We start from the raw sequence: 20,295 nt of genomic DNA, 5'->3' as shown, positions 1-20,295 counted from the left end.
CTATGGCTTCTATAGCATAAAGCAAATCATCATCTACCTTGTTTTAAATCGTTTTTCTTACAAGTAGATGTTATTTCCGTGTACTAACAAGCAGCTTAAAAAAAGAAAAAATATAACAAGATAAGTATAACTACCGTCGTTTGCAATCTGTGTAAAAGATATACATCCGCGATGCACATGTGGAAAAAAACTGCACTCAACATAAAATACACGTGTAATTGAAAGCGAGTAACGTTTGATAAATGTAGTATTGAAACACAAATTGTTTTGCAGTAATTATTTATAAAAAGATACCATCCTCAGATTTCAGTGATTTTTCAATATATTGTCAAGATCATCATCCTGAGTAGTGTTGTGAAGGTTTTACTTGACAATCGTTTGTTACTTCATAACTTTTTAATAAACAATGAAAAATATAAGTATTAATATTGATATCGGGAAACCTAATAGTTGAAGACAACGTTGTATACTTTTGTAAATCTTGTATTTGTCTTTATCAACAATTTCAACAAACAATAACCTAACAAGACTATTAGGATCTACAAGAAGGATACAACATCGTTCTCAAATACAACGTCTTTCGAGACCGACGATAATACTTATATTTTTCAAACTTCCTTTATTGATAACTCTTTAATCCTCGGACGGCAGACCATGAAGAGAGCCCCAATTTTAATTTTATTTTATATTTCATATTATTTTTACTTTTTAAATTGTATACTGTTTAATATCTTTGTATATATTTTATAAGTTTGGGTCACAATAAACCTAGGCATCGACATCGAGAAATGGTACCTTTTTCTGAATTTTATCTTATTTGTCAACATTACAGTGATACCTAATAGTATTTATATTTCAGTTGTAAGTAATAAATGAACATGTATCTGTTGCAATGTATCTGAACATGTATGCAATATGTTTAACGTGGGCATTTTCTAAAATGACCGGGCACTTTATAAAATGCCCAATTTTTTGAGCAATGTATTATATAATGGGCAGGTATTTCACAAATGGCCCGGATATTTTATATAATGTTCACGGTTCGTTGGACAGTGTGTTGAATCCATAGTTGACATTCTTTTATCTTCATTTATTATCGCTTGCACTCTGCCTGTTACGACCTAAACTTGGTATCCTCATAAGGCCAGCAGATGTAGTCTAAAATAATTCCTTTATATTTTGCACATCTGGCACTAGAACTAATCTTTTAATTATTGAACTTAAATTTTCTATACGGAACCAAATATATGTATAGGCCTTTCGAGTTTATTGCACTGGTGTTACGGTAAATGTAATAAACTGATGATTATGTATAATTGTCGGTTATTATATATAATCACCACTAAATTTGGTAAATGTGATAAATTATTGAATATTTATCAAATTAACCGGCGAGTTTATATAATTCCCAACTCATAATGGCGAATGTGATAAAAGTCCATAACTTTAACAAAATTCGTCCAAAGATTTGTAAAAATTAAGGTAGAAATGTCCATTAAAACTCAATTAGAAGTGAATATTATTGATGTATTAAGGTTAAGTTAAATTATATCCGGCCGCCTTACGGTAGCCGGCAACGCGTTTGTTATTATTTAAACAACACTATTATTTCAGGAAAGTGTTAATTTCCTTATCAAAGCGTGTCAATACATTGGCCATCATCCTCTAGGCATTCTGTATAATGACCGGATATTTGATAGATTAACCGAAACTTATTACGGGCATTTTGCACAATGTCTTTTCGAGCGAACATTCTACATATATAGTACCCGGTCATTTTACAAAATGCCCACATTAAACACATTGTCCGTAACATATATATGTTTTCTCAGCTACATTTGTCATTCGATGCTACATTAATTTGCTAAATACAGTTATTTCTTAAAAATGGACGCCAAATGCCCCCTTGATAATTTTTGTTTAAGACTAGAACTACCGACGTTTGATGCACACTTATTTTTAAGTTGAAAATAATGTAGATTATTCAATATATAAAAAATGAAGCATAATTTAATATATACATTCATTCTTTAGCTCGATAACAGCCAACATACATTTCAACAAAAACACCTCGATAAAATTTATAATTTAAAATAAGAAACTGGAAATCAATCATTTTAACCCCTTTGATAATTCTAGTGTTAAAAAAATACTTTAGTGCGTAAGGATTAATACTAGGACACCTTGTATAGAGCGGCAAGAAACGACAGTCGCTCGGATCATTTCCATAAGTCGCTACTTGGAAGAAGGGAAGGTAAGAAAGTGGTGGTGGTTTTCGAATATTACAACTGCAATGGAGAATGGTATCGGGTCAGTCTGGTGTTGATCGTGGTACCGTAAGCAACGATCCTGTTCCTAGCGTATCGTGAACGTGAACGGGCCAAGGATCCTCGGTGTCAATAGTGCGAAACATTCTTGAAAGGATAACAAGGACAACGACCTTACAAAGGTAAGTCACTTTTGAAACATTTCTTTCAAATTCCATGCGTTAACATGAGTGCCATGGAGGTCATTTGTGAAAGAAATATTTACCCCTTAAGTCAATAATTCTGTACTAACAAAATTTATTATGCAAGCGGTAATTTAGATATATTCCCTCAGTTTATTTGAAGTTTCATAAAATGGAAACTACTTGCTTAGGTCATTTCCAACTTTTAAGGCAAGTAGATATTCACAAAAAAACACAAATCGTCAAAAATATAACTGTACAATTTAAAATATATTAAATATCCGAATTCGGAATATTTCAATTTTATAATTAATATCTTTTCGGATCTTTTACGAGTTAAAAAATTGCTAATAGTATATTGTTAAGTTATACGATAATACTAGTGGAAGGTAGTAAACGAGAAATTTAAGTGAAAAAATAAAATTTTTGTAAAACAGCGCATTGAGATAAAAATAAAAATTAGATATAGACGTTACTTCATTTTTATTTCGTATTACTTTCATCTTGTAAATCTTATACTGTTGCTCTAAAAATTATTCTTCCAATATATGAAACTCTCTCATTTGAAAATTATTCATTTAACTTTAGGTTAATCTCCTGATATATGTTTTGTAAGTTTGGGTTTAACCCAGAATCACAATTTAATGGTTAAACTATTTCTTCAGACATTATTTTTACAATATATAAAGATCTTGCATTTAGAAGGTTAAATGTCTAGTTTGACGTAATGTATCACTGTATACGTTGTGTACGTTTGGATCACGGTTGACTCGACAGTTTTTATTAAAGCGCGTCCGACTGCACATGGTGATTTCCATTGCATCAATCAACCTATTGAAAACAAGTTGATAGAGCGATAACCCGAAAAGGAGACAATTTTTGGGACCAAAAGAGATTAAAAAATCATTATTTTTGAATAAATGAAGGACTTGGAATGCGGATCTGAAAAAAATTTGGTACCTTATTTCTATTATGATACTATATTGTATTATGTAATATTTAGTTCAAAAAGAGAAAAGTTAGTATTTTCATATATAATAATTTTTAGTAAAAGGAGCGATAAGAAGGAAAAGATGTCTATTTTTGTGAATTTTTTGTTAAATTTTCCGAGTCTCAAATTTGTATCCAATTTTTATTTGTTTCTCGTTTGAGAGAATTAATTGGGAACAATTAATATGTCACAATTAATAATTACAATTGATAATAACGATTCCTCTCTCTCAAAAAAGAAATAATAATAATAAAAATTGCACTCATACCAGAACGAAACGAAATTCAAAAAATTGATATTAATAATATAAAAGACGACGTTAATAAAAATTACATAGAATGTACCACTGAAAACAATATTGATTATAAAATTTGAATAATTAGATTAATTTCACACTATAATTATATTATAATTAGGTAAATTTGAATAATTAGATTGAACTGCATGATTTAATCATATACCCCTATAACAAAGCAAAATTAATAACAACGAAAATCAATAGCTGTATATATTTCGAGCAATGTTTTTTTATTACTTAACATGTTTATTACCAGATAATTTACATTCTGAGAAATGAATAAGTAATGAGAAAAACAGCAACTTTTTTTGTTCTTCAAAACAGACCATCGCCAGACGTGTTAGTCATAATTACAAGTTCCGGTCTTTCACGGTTTTCGTTGAACAATAGCTTCGGCTCAGGAAGCGACATAAATTGTGTAACAACAAAAGGACGGCAAGAACAAGTATAATATATCTTGTACAATACGTTACGAGATAGTAAATAAGATCGCATAATGTCAATTTTAATTACTTCAAAATATTTTGCAATTTTAGGTATCTATTGATGTATTATACATTAATTTAGAAGTGTAGAGTATCTTCTTTTGATTTTTAACATTAGAGCCAATAATTATTGTACACCTAGTTTTATAGAAAACAATAAACTAAATTTGGTATATATAACTATTTTGTCAATTATGTCTTTGACATTGTGAAGTACACAAGAAGGATATTTTCAAAAGTTTATTCAAGAATAATTACTTTAAGAATTGATATCATTCTTTCTTTATTAGAAAGGTGATACACGGTAGATTATCTAAAAAGATTATTAAAGTTATATGATTAGAGACCCTCCCCCCCAGCAAAAATATCAACCGGCCTCCTCCTTAATCTAAGATTCCAAAATGTTTCAATTACAAGATTATAAAAATTCACAAATTCTTGATTTTTTTTAAATCCAATATTCATCCAAGTTCCATCAAATTCTAAAATTCTCGGAATGCAATATTTTAATTCTGAAATTAATAAATTTCAAAATTCTAAAGTTTTAAAATTTTCGTTTTTGAAATTTTTAAATTCATAAACTTAATAACGTTTTTGCAATTCTGTCATAAGAGAAGACATTGTTAGCGAAGACATTCTTACTTAGAATTTATATTTTAATATCCCTTTAGGTATATATCTAAGAAGCTTTTCAGAATGTGAGATAATATTTTTGGAGTTTCTCTCCTATAGGTTTTCTAGTGTGTCCATCTGTCTGTCTTTCTGTGGAACAGAAACGATAGGAAATAAACGGAAATGGTTTTCGGTATTACGTTCCTCATGGTTTGAAACGGTGCGTTTAAAGGATTTGAACTTCCGGTTCTGACTGGAAATGACATAAAACCGAAAGTGATATTTAGAATCAGCATAAAAATGGCTTCAAAATGTCGAGTAACTCGACTTCCGGACTGGACCGGAAGTTGGTTAAAATGACGAATAACAAAAAAGTTTAAGGAAAATGCTTCGTCTTAGAATAAAAAGTATACCACTTAGGAAATCAGCATTGAAAGATCTTTCTGAGAATCTATTTTTCGACTTCCATTTTCGGAAGTCCATTTCCGGACTCACCATTTTTGACCGAAAATGAAAATATCAACCACGTCAGATTTCAGAGAAACTCCTCACTGTTTAGCAATAGAGAAAATCTTGGTATATATTATATTGATCGTAGAAGAAGAGGGCGACCGTCACTGTTGTAACTTTGTTACTCGTCGGAATTTTTGAATACAATTTTTACAGTGCGTAACGAATGAAACAAATATTTTTTGAATCTCACAAAAATTCCTGTAATTTAATTTTACATGATTTGATTATTCTAGTGTAAATTGATTTGAAGATTGTATTAAATAAAAAATAACAACGAATACTGTTTTCAGCATTGCCAATTATTTTATATTATTAATTTTTATTTTAAATAAAGTATTTGAAAAGTGTACATATCTTGTAAGGTTTAAGAAATCAACTTTTTTAAATTCATCAACTTTTACTTATTCTTTTTTAAGCTGAGATTGAATGACTTATGAAGCAACATGTAATTTCCCATGTAGGCATGTTAGTCGTTTCGTGGAATAATTATGAGATCCAAACCTGAAAGTTCTCGTAAACAATTTTTGTGAGGACTTTCGCATCGACAATTCCCGGAGTCATTCGAGAACAGAAAAAGAACTCTCTAAAAGTGTTGCTCCTCCTGTTCCCTTGAAACACGATAGTCGGGTAAAATTCACGTTTCACTGGTTGGCGGTTTTATAACTCTTCCGACCAACATTGCAATCAACGGTTTAACAGTTTCACCACCAAACTAGAAAATTAATATAATGTTGTGTCTTGATGTTGATCTGAAAAAATCAAAACTCTTAAATATGCCACGATCACAAAATGAACATTAATCCTTTGATTTTTTAATAAAGTGATAACAGATTCAGAGAGGAGGCGATAATAGATATAAAAGAGGTGTACTTATGTAGAGAAAAAGGTACGAATATGAGATAGGGTAGAAATATGAGATACCAAAGTTTTAACTCGTACGCAGCATTGACAATTTTAACAGTGATTATTATATATCAAGTATTACGACAAGTAAAATACTCTCCCATAAGAATCATTCTTGAGAGATATCATTGTTTTAATTAACAAATGTTATAGCTTTCGGTCGTAATAGTAGAAAATTTCTATGCGTGCTTCTTAAAGTGAAATTTACTTTGGTTTATTTGATGAATTTTAAAGAAGTAAAACAGCTAAGTTATACTATAATACTCATAGTATTAGTATATCAAAGGATATTTTAAATATTTGTGTTTTAATTATGATAAGTGATAATATACAGTGAAATGATAAATTGGTAGAAATATAAGATACTTGATTCGTAGCATTTTAATTCTATTACATTTTTAAATTTATTACTAAATAATGTAATAAACATATGAACATATAAAATGTGCATATTTTGCGATAAAAGATTTTCTAAAGATTGTAAAGACAGATTGTGGAATTACTGCCTATCATACCACTTATTGGCAAAATGAAATTAACGCGTCGTTATCTTATTATATTTGACGTTCTGTTATGTTTAATTTATCATTATTGATGTCCTATCTTGATTTTATAGCTTTATTTTTCTCAAAAGTAACACTCCCTCATATTACTATCCGAATTTCTATTAACCCGAATTTGCCATCAATTAGAGTAAGTGAAAAGACAGAAGTTCTATGAAGTGTATAAAATTTTTTATTTATACAGCTCATTACGCATGAAATCCCCTAAATTTCTGTTTAATTTTTCTACTTATGACTATTCTGAGACTCTCTACATCTAAAAAACAATGGCTATCCCATATTCATGTCCTCTCCTCTACTTTTATACATTTTGCTAGCTCCGCCACTGCAGCCATAAAACTGACTTTAAATGTTTAATAACATTTTTCTGATTTCGGCAAAAATTTACATTTAACGTTGGAGGAATTGCTTTATGAAAATATTTATTTTAACCCATTTGCTACTAGCCCAACACAAAGCGTTTGTACGACAAAATAATAAGGATGCAAAGAAAATTTTCGGAACCGAAAAACTACACTTAAAATTTCTCATTATAAATAGAATTCTATGAATAAAATTATTTTAATTATATTTCGATATTGCGTTATTTATAGATCATTGTTTTCTTTTAAGATTAAATTTTATTTAATTTTATTTACAATAAATTTCAATTTTTGAATGAAGCTATTTGGGGGATTTGGTGGAAATTTGAACGAATTAAGGAGGATTTTGAAGATTTCGTAGCCCTGAGTTCAAAAAGTCTTAATTCGGTCATGTAAGTAGTGGATAAGCTGTTGCAAATCAAATGACGAATTTTGAAACATAGTTATTTTGAAACTATCTGTTAAAATTTAATGGCATAAAAGTAACACTTATGGCAAATACCAATTTGATGCAAATAATTATACAAGGTATCGTTGCATGACAAGGATAGGGGCACAACATAAACAATGTGAACTGTAGAAGAGAGGCGTTTTAAAATTTATATTTAAAAAAATACTAAATACAGACCTTATAAAGAAGCAATGGAATTATAAATGTACCTTTTTATATGATAAACATAGAAACATAATGGAGACTTTGTATGTAACAAAACCTAATTTCAAATTTTTTTAGTTGTGTCACTATCATTTCCAAGCAATGATATGAATTTCTTATTATTGTAACGTTTCAATATACAATGGCTGGTTGCTGATTATAGTAAACGGTGATTACCATATCAATGCTACAAAATAACATTCATGACATATCAATTTAAAGCTTAAGGTTTAATGACAATGACCATATAAATGGTTCGCAAATATTGTTAACAAAATTAATTAAGAGTTCTTTGTTATAAAAGAAACAGAATATCTAATTTCGAATAGTTTACAATTTATTTTGCCATAAAGAACATTTTGAAACACTCCAAAGGTAACGAGAAAATACAAGACATAATATCTGATATTTTCCCTTACATTTCGGATGTTCCAAAAGTAGATTGCATAACCCGAAAATTGTTGATCCTGCACAGTACACTAAATCGAAAGATCTATTATCATTTTAAAGTATAAGTGATTGAAAATTGGATAGTCGACCGTAATTATAGAATTAATATTAAATATCGTTGAAAAGGGTTTTAAAAATTCCACCAACATGCAAAGAAAATTGTACGATTAATTTAAAAATCTAGATATCAAGGATTCTCAAATTTTTAATGGAAAAATGTTTCTGAATCCCAAAATCTTTTCTAAGATAGATTCTTCTGAAATTTTAAAAAGTATTTAAAAATCAATCTGAATTTGTTAATAGAATCAAAGAAAATAAGAATTATTTTTAGGAGAGGGGAGAAAAAGGCATTTCATCTCGGGATCGTCTGCCAGACTTGTCAGTGGGGCTGACAACAGACGATCCCTGCCCCAGACACCCATCATACCATAATTCGGAACTCCTATATATTCGAACTACATGCCAGGCGACCGCCGGCGAGAACACTAATCCACCGATCATCTCGCCGCCACCTAGCGGTCCCCAGCCCGAACCAAAGACGTCCGGGGGGACGAAACCGTTTTCCCCCTTCACTAAACACGCCTACAGTTCGGCCAATCCTGACAAATGTGACCGTTCTCGGTCACGCACACAGAAATCACAAGGAAACAAACCCGAGAAGCGAATCACCATCAAATCAATCTAAATCATAAATCATAAATCATAAAATCGTAAACGCGTCAGAAGAACAACGGACCGTCACGCAGAGGTGAGAAAAAGGCGTTTCGTTTCGGGATCGTCTGTCAGACTCATCAGTGGAGCTGACAACAGGTGATCGCTGCCCCAGACACATATCATACCGCAATTCGGAACTCCTATACAGGGTCATTTTCTCGCAGCCGGACACAAAGGAACACTGGCAACAATGAACCCCTTGACCGCACCATGAAGAGGTCCGCATTGTCACGTGCCAGCGGGGACCTACCCGCGCCGAGACGACTCTGTATATGTGCGTGTGTGTGTACGGACCTCTTGTACGGAACTGCATGCCGGGCGACCGCCAGCGAGAACAGTCATCTCGCCGTCACCTAACGACCCCCGGCCCGAACCAAAGGCGTCCGGGGAGACAAAACCCTCTCCCCCTCCACTAAACGCCTACATATTTTTCTTTCCCATATGTAGTAAACAATGAACAAAGAAATTAATTTATCTTGCATATGAAAAATATTAATATGATTCCATTTTATTTTACATAAGATTTTAATCTTGCATCAACTGTAAAAATTAATTACAAATCAAATTACTATTATGATAAAAGCCGATATCTTTGAAAAATTGCACAGTCTTCTTTTTCATATTTGATAGTTGTTATTATTTTTCTTCTTTTTATACCATCAAAACCTTTTAATAAACGCATTATTTCCAAACTACAAATAATCCTGATTTACATTTTTATTAAATCTGTTCTTTTAAAAATTTTATATTTATCAACACTTTATTCCATTTGGTTAAACATATTACACTCAACACACGTGTTTTAAAATATTTCCTACATACATAAAGTAAATGAATAATTAAAAAACAATTTATTCAAGAATATCTAATAAATCCATTAAGATAAGAACAATACATTTTTCTAATTTATTATTAAGAAATGCATAAATATCGACAATATAAATATAAAATTTTGCATATTTTAACTTATCTTGTCAAGTTGCAAGACAAACTTCTGTTTGACCTTCTCTAGGATACAAAATTGACGGTAAACTCATCAAGACTTCCTTGAATCTCATAAAAAATCAGAGAATTAACATTCAACGGTTTAAAAATTCTTTTGAGCGAGAAAGTATCAATGGAATCGGAACAGTTAAATCTAGAATCTAGATAAACAGGTTCACAGAAGCGGAGTGAATCTAAAGGAACATTCAGAAAATACGGTATTAGATAAAATGCAAAAAACTTGGCCGATTATTTTCTTTTATTATATTAACATGTTTACAACTATGTTCTAGATTTGGAACACAATAAGATTCAACTTTGTGATACAAAATATTGCAAGCATAATTGTTTGCTTTTTTATTTTGTTTTACATTAATATTTATAGAGTTGTTATGTAATTCGAAATATATATTTTAATTTAAACTCAAATTAAATAATTTGTTTCAGTATAAAAATAATACGTATACCAACAAAATAAAATTTTTATTAGATAAATAAGATGTCCTTTAGCTTACTACTTTGTTGTATTGTTAACAATCCTATGTTTTTAAATGTATTTCAACCCTTGAAGAGCGGAATCTGGGTCAATCAAGATCCAAACATACAAAATATAAACATATACAAAGATATTATCCTTAAGTTAAATATATAATTAAACGAAAGAATTTTATATATGTATTGAAAAAATAATATTGGACCCTCTCTATGGTCCGCCGTCCGAGGGTTAAAGTATTCATCGCCGAATTAAAGCGAGGTCTAAGGGGGTTTCATCCCAAAGCTCACCTTCTAAGTCTTTAATTTACTACGTCAAAGAATATTAAAAGAAATGCTTCTTTTTCTTCACTATTGCCCTTTTTCTATACGATTAAATGTTATTTAACCCTTAATGTATACACGTATTTTCAATATCCTTCATATGTAAACGTGGGTATTTCGTGTCCAATGTTCGGTAGGTTATAGCTTTTAAAAAAGTCTGACAAAAAGTATATTTAAATAGTCTAGATTAAAATTATGACAAGGATTTTGGCAAATAGTTTGTTTAAATATATTATTGTTACCTGTTTTTATTAGTTTCCGAGAAAATCATACCCCTCGAAACAATTTAAGCACGAAATACATTATGAGTTAATTTTTAAAATAAATTTCAATTTTTGAACAAAGATTATCTATTAAGGGGGTCCTCGAAGATTTGATAGTCCCTGGGCCCAAGAAGTCTTAATGTGGTTCTATTTATACCTACCTCTTATAATATACTAGCCGTAAAATAGAAACATGAAAAATATAATAAAGTTTATGCATCTGAGCATACAATATATGTATATGTAGGAAACAAAATAAATTGTTCAACGTCTGTAAAATATGCAAAATGGGGAAATTAAAATAATACCATCAATTATCTGGAAAGGCAATATGATTTTTAAAAATAGTAATTTTGTATAAAGGTCCACAGTCAAATCATTACTTCATAAAAGAACCAATAAAGAAAGAAAATTATAAATTTGACCACGGATAGGTTCAGATTGTTTACGACAGTAGACGTGTGTATCAGTATGCCTTGGCATTAAAAATCGCGGAATCATTCTACCTTTCCCTTGAAATGTTCCCACAAGGTTCATTGTACTACTTGCCTCGCATTCTCTTTACCTGCGAGTAAAAATAACGGTTCATTATTTTTTCCTGTTCCACTGGCAGGTCTATTAGTTGCTCGTGTCTTAGCCAGATAGGGAAAAAAAATGTAACGGTGGATTTTCGTGATTGATTGAGGTTCGATAATTGAATATTCCTGAGGTTCCCTAATCTATTATTTAAGATGATCTCTTTTTACTGTTAAACTCTTAAACAATTATATTATATATCTCCGTGTTGGAAAGTTTTACAAATATTTCAATTTTTTATTCATTTTTTATATCGGAACAAATTTTTAATTGAGTCAGCTTTTTAATTAATTCTGTTCAAAATATTGTATACAAGTTGTAAAGTTTTAGGATAATTTCTTTTCAATTTGAAATTTATAAATAATGATGAAAATTTTGTATTATACCAAGACTGTAATAAACTGATACTTCTGATAAATTTTCATGAAACAAATTTCAATCTCTTACTTACCTTTTGTATCATAAAAAAGTTTTATTGATTCAGTTTTTACTTTTTTTTTTTAGAATTCTTACCAAGAATATTTCAACTTCTTTTTTATTTTTTGTATCGTATAAAAAATTTGTTTAACTCGCCAAAAAGGTATCGACTCCTTACCTCGCTCTGTTTTACAAAAAGAAAAAAAAATGGTACCTAATAAATTAAATAAATCACACGTCCTTTGAAAAAGGAAATTGGTACCAGTTCAATTTTTTTGTTGCCTTTGATATTAAAATTTTTCACATTCAGCATGTTTCCCCTTTAACGGTGCCCGATATCCGATATTCTGCGATTACACCGCTATAAAATAAAGCGTAAATCGCGGAACGAATGATTAGAGGGGTAAAGGTAATGGAGACTTTTTCATGGCAAACGTAAAAGGTGTATTCCCGTTTAATAGACAAGTTAAAAATTGCTCCCAATGGCTAGCTGCTTACGAGTTACGCAAAGTAGCTTGTTAAGGAAATTGTATATAAATTATTACGATTTTTAAGGTCGATACGATGGATAAATCATATTGCACAATTTTTCTTCTGAAGGACTTCTGCTATTACGAATCTATTGTGAATGTAGATCTGTAGATCTATTTATGCTAATGTTTCCTATACCATCTATCAGAAATTGATATTTTTTTTATTTCTTCTCTATGACCTAAACTTGTTTCACTATCTTTAATTTTTAATAAATTAAAGAGCAAATTTTTTCAATTATGAATTATTATTAAATAATTTATATTTTTTATAGTTCATTGAATGAATTGATATTAACTATACTAATTATTAGTTAAAAGTATGCCTCTAATATTCTATTAAATGTTACAGTAGATGATCAAACGATTAGAGAAACAGTTGCATAAGTTGATGACTTTATATCTTTTTTATCAAACACACAGAGAACTTGTTTTTGCTATTGTAAGTGTAATAATTTGATCGCTCATTGCATTTATTTAATGTTTGAGAACATTTGCGGGTTCTCAAAAATCAGAGATACCCGAAGTTCGAGTCAGGTCGAGTCGGGCAAAATTAAGCGAGACAGGCCGAGATGTTGCAAGCTCCTAAAAGTATAGTTTCCGTTGGGTCTCGAAAGTATGTACTTATTTATTCATTTTTTAATTACGCGTATGTTTTCATGTTGTATAATATAGATTACGAGATTCCGATATTAATAATAATGTTGTACCTATGTACGGAAAGTTCCGGCCTCTGAATACAATTTACGTGGTATGTGACAGGATACTTTCGAAACTCGGTAGATGCTATAGTTTCGGAAGTTCATTCGATTTAGCCCAATTTTTCCCGACTTGATGATCCAATTCCGTCCGATTTTTTCTGACCCGACCCGATCTCGTCTGATTTTTCCCAACGCGACCCGATTTCGAAATCTCAAATATTCGCACATCTCTAAGAATAGGTTATGGAAGAAAAGACTGGTGTTTCTTTGTTTAACACCAGCTCGATCCTTTAAAATGAACTGAACTCTTGTATTAGTTTTAAATATATAATAGATATATGTAAGATGCCGGCGGAAAAAGAAAGGCGTTTTCGTTTCGGGATCGCTAGACAAAACAGACGATCCCTGCCCCAGACACCTATCATAATACAGAACTTCTATACAGGGTGATCCTTTCGCTAGGGGACACAAAGGAACTGGCGACAATGAATCCCTTGATCGCACCATGAAGACACACAGAATCGTCTCGGCCCGGATAGGTCCCCGCTGGCACGTGACAATACGGACCTCTTTATGGTGTGGTCAAGGGGTCCATTGTCGCCAGTGTTCCTTTGTGTCCCGTAGCAAGAGGATCACCCTGTATATTTGAACTGCATGCCGGGCGACTGCTTGCGAGAACACTGTCACCGATTTCTCGCCGCCACCCAGCGGTCCCCGGCCCGAACTAAAGGCGTCCGAGGAGACGAAACCCTCTCACCCCCTCTACACTCAACGCCCACATATATAATGGATTTATAAAGGTTACATTTATTTATAAGACAAGGAAACTTTTACAGGGAAATACCTAATGGAAGATTAAAATTTTAAATTGTAAAAGATAAAAACATTAAAAGTGGTCTTTGTACTAAAGAGATTTCACAATGCATAAACTGCATTTATGTGATTATTAATGACAATATTATGAGATGAATATATAATAATGTTACGCCGGGAAGTGGTGCTTGTAGTTTCCATTTCAATAATAACGATAATGAACCAAACGAAACTGTACATTTAAAATACAAAGTAATTAGAGAATACAATTTTGTAGGTCCGTTCACGACGCCTTTTCGAAACCTTCTCAATATTTGAATATCGCGCGGTTGTTCAAGAGACCTAAAACAACCGGTAATGTGTTTCCGCTCGAAACAAGGAATATAAGCTTCTTGTCATGATACGTCGACAGCTTCTCGCGGGGTAGTTGGTGTATCGATAAAGCGATAGCTTCTCGCTGTCGCAACAATAATTACAAAATTGTATGAGAAATAATATTATTACTGATACAGAATAAATGATACAAAATACTGTTGCAAAACGAATGTTGTTTCCAATGAAAAAGAAACAAGATGCTTATTTAATAGCGTTTTATAATGTATTACAACACGTCAAAGCATGCATAATTCATAGTCAGGGATCATTCTTTGTCACAAAGATCACCAAAGAAAGTGTGAGACTCTTCCTCATCTTAGTTACCACGATGTACATACATTATAACAGATGCTGATACAATTCTGTTTTCCAACGATTAGGAGAGTACGAATTAACTTTCCATCGGGAAAATCTTTAACACCGCGCTCGAATTTCTTATATAATTGCACATGCAGCTTCGTATAATTAAGAGTAAACATAACCTATTCATCATTAGAATTTATAATTACGTATTCGTCTAATTAACTGCTAATTAATGTAATCAAGATCGATTTTATAAACTTTTATTTACTATCTATACAAATTTATTAAAATTGGAAAACTGAAAATGAAATAAAAATTTTGTAGACAAATACTACGTATTAACAAAATATCTTCACGATATATGTATTTTCTTTCGGAATTAAAAAATTTCAAATTTCCTACATTTTAGAATTAAAAAATTTTAAAATATCATAGAATTCAAAAGTTTCAGAATTTCAGAATAGCAAAATTTCAGGCTTTCTGTGTTGAATGTTTTCTATAACTTTTCTTATTAAATATCAATCGATTTTTATGAAAGTTTACATATGTGAACTATGGATCGAAATAGGCGACACGTGTTTCTGGAATTTTTTTTCTTATAACAGTAATTATTATATGCACAATTTTCTCCCGCTTCGTATAAAAAGAAGTATTGTGTAAAACTTGTTTTGTAGAAAGTGTAATTAATTTTTAAACTGCTTTGACTAATAATGTCGTTATATGTCCTCAAGTGTTCCTTTAATAACCAAAGAAGGTACCGCAGGTATAAGTTTAACACGCCACTGATCAGCGCTCTGAGGAACGGAGACTTTTATGGCCCATGCCGCTTTAACTTATTTACGGCCGTAAGGCCTACAGTAAAAATACCATGGGGTCTAAATCATAACCAAATCTAGGATCATTAAATAATTGAAACTCAAGTTTTCCTCGTTTTAAGTATATGGTAGCTCTGAAAAGAGCTGGTGTGAAATAAACCACCTGCAAGTTTGCCCCAGCCTTTTAAACAGTGCTGAAAACGAAGTGTACATTTTTGAGGATTCTGATTGGATTTTACGGTTGGAGAGGGAGAAATATAAAGTGCACTGCCCCACTCCACCTAGAAAAATACAAAGTCTATAAATATACTAATTCTGTGAAGAACAGCATTATTCCTTCTGCATTTCGATTGAAGTTCTACATATTTGATTCTGTTCAAAGCTATCTGTGTACTACGGTCGTTGCTCTTCTACAACATTATTGATGCAGGAACAATCATCTAGTTAACGTAGATAGACGGTATCGTTAATTATTACTTATATTAACTACAACATTTATTTTCAGATTAATTTTTAAATATAAATATCAATTCAATTAACATTGTAAGCATTTTGATGGAATTATACAATTATGACAAGAAGAAAGAAACACCCACAAACGGGAGAGAGGTTGAGGCAGCAAAAAGTATTATGGACTTTATTAATAGAGCCAAAGAATCAGCATTTACTGATATACAGGTAGAGCATGAGTTAATGTTTGACGACTTAACGGAGGAGCCGATATCATTGTCACCTGGGGATATCGAGGACTATGAACCATAGTTCACATATGTAAACTTTCATGAAAATCGATTGACATTTAACAAGGAAAGTTATAGAAAAAATTCAAAATTTTAAGATATTATTAAAACAAATGCCTTCTTTCCAAAATTTCTTGTGTGATTGAATTCGTCATTCAAAAACATACAATTAAAAAAAAATTCTTTCTTGCACCCCCTGGTTTCAGAGATATTCCAAAAAATATATTTTCATCCCCCAACTTTGAGGCCTGTTTTCACCCCCTTAACATCGACAATCGCCGATAAAAAACTGAGAACTGAGAACTATATCTCATACAATTTCCATCAAAATCTGCGTGTGCAGCTTCGATATGTTCCCTTGTTAGTCTAAACACAACTGAGTATAAAGAACACAGTTGCATCCTCTCGACTTGAAACTTGAGAATCAAAAATAAGAGAATATTTCATCGATAATTTTTGTTGAATAAACGAGCGTTTTCTAAAGTCAAGAATTCCAGAATTCAGAAATGTTAAATTCCAAAAATTTCAAATTTCTAAACTTCTAAAATTTCAAAATTTCTAAGAAATTTGGCCCATCCTAGACAAGGCCTAAATTACGCCAATGTATGAATAATATATTTTAGTTGTTAATTTTTCAATTTTAAATATGATGCAAACTACAAATTACTAAATTAGAGACATCAGTTTCATATTCAACTATAATAATTAATGTGTTATAAATAACAGCGGATTGCACCCTTTACGAGCTCCAGCGATGGAATAATGCAAGTTTATTAATATTTAATGACATAAAAGTATTGAAAGTGAATGCATAACCAGTTTATTAATATTCTGAATATAAAATGACTGGCTGCCAGTTACAGTAAACAATAATTAATTTCAGAACTTATAAGATCAAATCGAATCGGAAGACAAAAGTATCACAATATAGCATGTAAGAATGGACAAAGAGCGGTTACGCGGAATAGAGAGCAAAACGCATAAACGCACGAGATATTGGTCAAGACTTTATTTTACGACGCAAAATGGATGCCTAGAACTTCGATGCGTGCGACTCGCACACTACCGCCCAATCGAATGCCACCTCGTTGTCCCAAAAAACGATGTTCTCCTCCAACGACGCAACCCTTGAATGACGATCCCACGTTTAGGACTCTCAAAGACAATGGCAGGCGACGTTGTCTAGACGTCTGAATGTTGCATTTCTTTACAAGCACTTAAGGGCACAGACTCCTTCGAGGCCCCCTCCGAATCGATGTAAGCGCCATTAGAAAGAATCGGGCAATCGTGAAAATACATAATTGAGAAATTCGACATTTGACGGTGTGACATCTAACGTCATTATGCAGAATAAGAAACGAAAGTGAGGTGGCATAGTTGCCAAATCACATCATTTGAGAGTTCTAACGCGGTGTTGCCGCATCTGTGACCATCTAGCAAAATGAATTTGCTTGAGCCGAGCGAGATTTTGATTCCTGGCGGACATAGAAAAGGAGAGCGCGAAAGAAAGAGAAGGAGTATCATGAATGAAACAACGTAGGGCCGATCGGCGGAAATATAGTCACACGCTACGACAGATTCGACGAGACTCTGTAATACACATAACGTAAACGACTATAAAACTTATAGGAACATGTAAATTGATCTATAATATACAATATTTATTGATTGAAATATAATCAATAAATATAAACAATGCCTCTTCTTTCTCCGCGACGTCTACATCGTCGGTTACCATGACAGCCACTCCAGCCACGTATTATTGAAATTTTTTTCATCTGAAATATAATAATGAATTTTAATATAATTGTACCTGCATATACAGGGTGTCCTAGTTTGTGTGACAGAATTATATTAAAATTCATTATTATATTTCAGATGAAAAAAGTAAGCAAAAAAATGCTATACGGTGACCGCCGTGGAGGTAGAAGAGGAAAGAGGTTCGGTAGGAGGTGGCGGCGGCGGGCGGCCTATTATTGTTAACATATAGTACAAATATATATATGTATAAATAAACATTATAAATCATTACATTTCTTTATTTCTTATTCCCTTCTTGAAATTATTATGTTATGTAGTTTTCATTCCTATAAGTTTCATGGTCGCGTACTTACGTTATGTGTATTATTTCATTCATTCTACCCCTACCAGCATCACGAATCCGGCGTTCTTTGATGTTTCCGAACATAGAAAAGGATAACGCAAGAAGGATAAACAAGGAGAGAAAGACTTGCAAGCATAACATTTAACCCAAAATTATGCTACTAAATGTTGACCGATTTATATTGTGTTTAGCTTCATTTTAATCAGAAAAATCTTCTCCACATGATAGTGAAATTTTTATTAATAAAAAGGACAAAATAAAAAACTTTATTCTGTGCATTAGTATGGTCACATTGACATGGGGCATTTAAATGAAGGCAATAAATCCCAGTTTCAGTTTCTCTTTCGTCTTTAGCTACTGACTGTTTCTAATCAGTGTTTATTGACTAGACAATTAAATTCGAAAAATGATTCTCCTATTCTATAACAGTTGTGAAGTGGACCGGCAATAGTTACATTTATCAAGTTTTCACTGTATATGGTGCAAGTTTTATAATTCATTTTTCTGGCATATCATTTCAAGTATTCTATCTGCAATTTCATTGATAAAAAAACATGATTATAAATATGAATAAAAAAGTTTTATGGTTGCACACATTAGTATATGTATTGTTTCATTCTCGGATCTCTTTCTCTCGAGCGCACTATTCTTTTCTATGTCTGGCAGGAATCAAAATCGGCTCGAGCCTGTTACAATTGTAACAGATGTGGCAACAGCGTGACAGAAGTCTTAATACGTTACGGCAACTATGCCTTACATTTATCGTCTGATTTATCGAATTTACATTTATCGACTGACTTGTGCTTTTATCGACCCTGATGATAACGTAGTCAAATATACCATCAATGCCTCTGACGGAGAATCAGTGAATTATTCTTATGTCTATTTGACGTCTGATGCGTGCAAATCGTAGATTCCATTTTACGTCTTCCAGAAGTGATAAATTGTGAAAAATCGAATTTCAGTGATATTGTGCTAGTTCAAGGAAAGTTGGTCAGCTCTGTTATCAGTAAAAAAACGATTAAATCGTCCAATATTCGCTAAAATGTAGCCGAACGCAGCATTCGGCAGCCATGTTGTTTGCTTACAACAGCGTCTGTCTCAATCGTACAGTTTCGAAAATTCCATTTTTCTCAACGTATGGTGTTTATTAGCGTTAAAGCGGACCTGACCAACCTGTAGCGAAGTCTACCCGTGTGTGGTGTACCCGCGAAAATTTCATTTATGCAATTATCGAGACGAAAAATGGAATCTACGAAATCGAGTGTCTCTCTCACACATGGCGTATACGTGCATGCTTTCCGTTGATTGTGTAAGTGCACGCATACAGGTCATGACACAAGGAGTCTGTGCCCTTAAAGTATATCAATTTAAACCTTAAAGATTGTCAAAAATGACCAAATAAAACGTTCAAAAATATTCTTAATACAAAATAAATTGTTGATTGTTAAATGACCATCTTACTGAATATTATACACAGTAATTAACAAGACGACTTTCTAATAACCAGTTATTGTTATATCATTTCATATTATATTGGTTCATATTATAAAATGTTTATTTAGCCATATTCAGCAAACTTTAACCTTTGAATTAACATATCATAAGTTCTATTTTGTGGTACTTAATTTCATCAGAGTTCTGATGTTTCAAAATCAGTCATTTAACATGCAACAGCTTAATATATTGCTTACTAATTCAATGTATTAATTCAGTTATGTGAACGAACAGAACTTTACAATAAACCCAATAATTAATGTAAACAGGAAATTGAATATTCAAAGCATATACCAATATCTGCGTCCCTTCACATCAGAAGTACTTATGTTTACATTGCAGAAACTACGTAGAAACTACCTAGTT

General features: G+C 31.8%; 1 protein-coding gene across 1 annotated transcript in view; it reads left to right on the top strand.

The window, feature by feature from the left end:
• The first annotated feature begins 2,322 nt into the window (after positions 1–2,322).
• Positions 2,323–20,295, top strand: part of LOC114880798 (glucose dehydrogenase [FAD, quinone]) — a 73,396-nt gene continuing 55,423 nt past the window's right edge. The window contains exon 1 of the mRNA XM_046286105.1: positions 2,323–2,449. The gene's annotated coding sequence lies outside the window, so the exon portion shown is untranslated. The remainder of the gene's footprint in view (positions 2,450–20,295) is intronic.

Source organism: Osmia bicornis, chromosome 6 (genome assembly GCF_907164935.1).
Source record: "Osmia bicornis bicornis chromosome 6, iOsmBic2.1, whole genome shotgun sequence".
NCBI lineage: Eukaryota > Metazoa > Arthropoda > Insecta > Hymenoptera > Megachilidae > Osmia > Osmia bicornis.
Note: the sequence above shows the minus strand (reverse complement) of the source record. Positions and strands in the feature narration are given on the sequence as shown.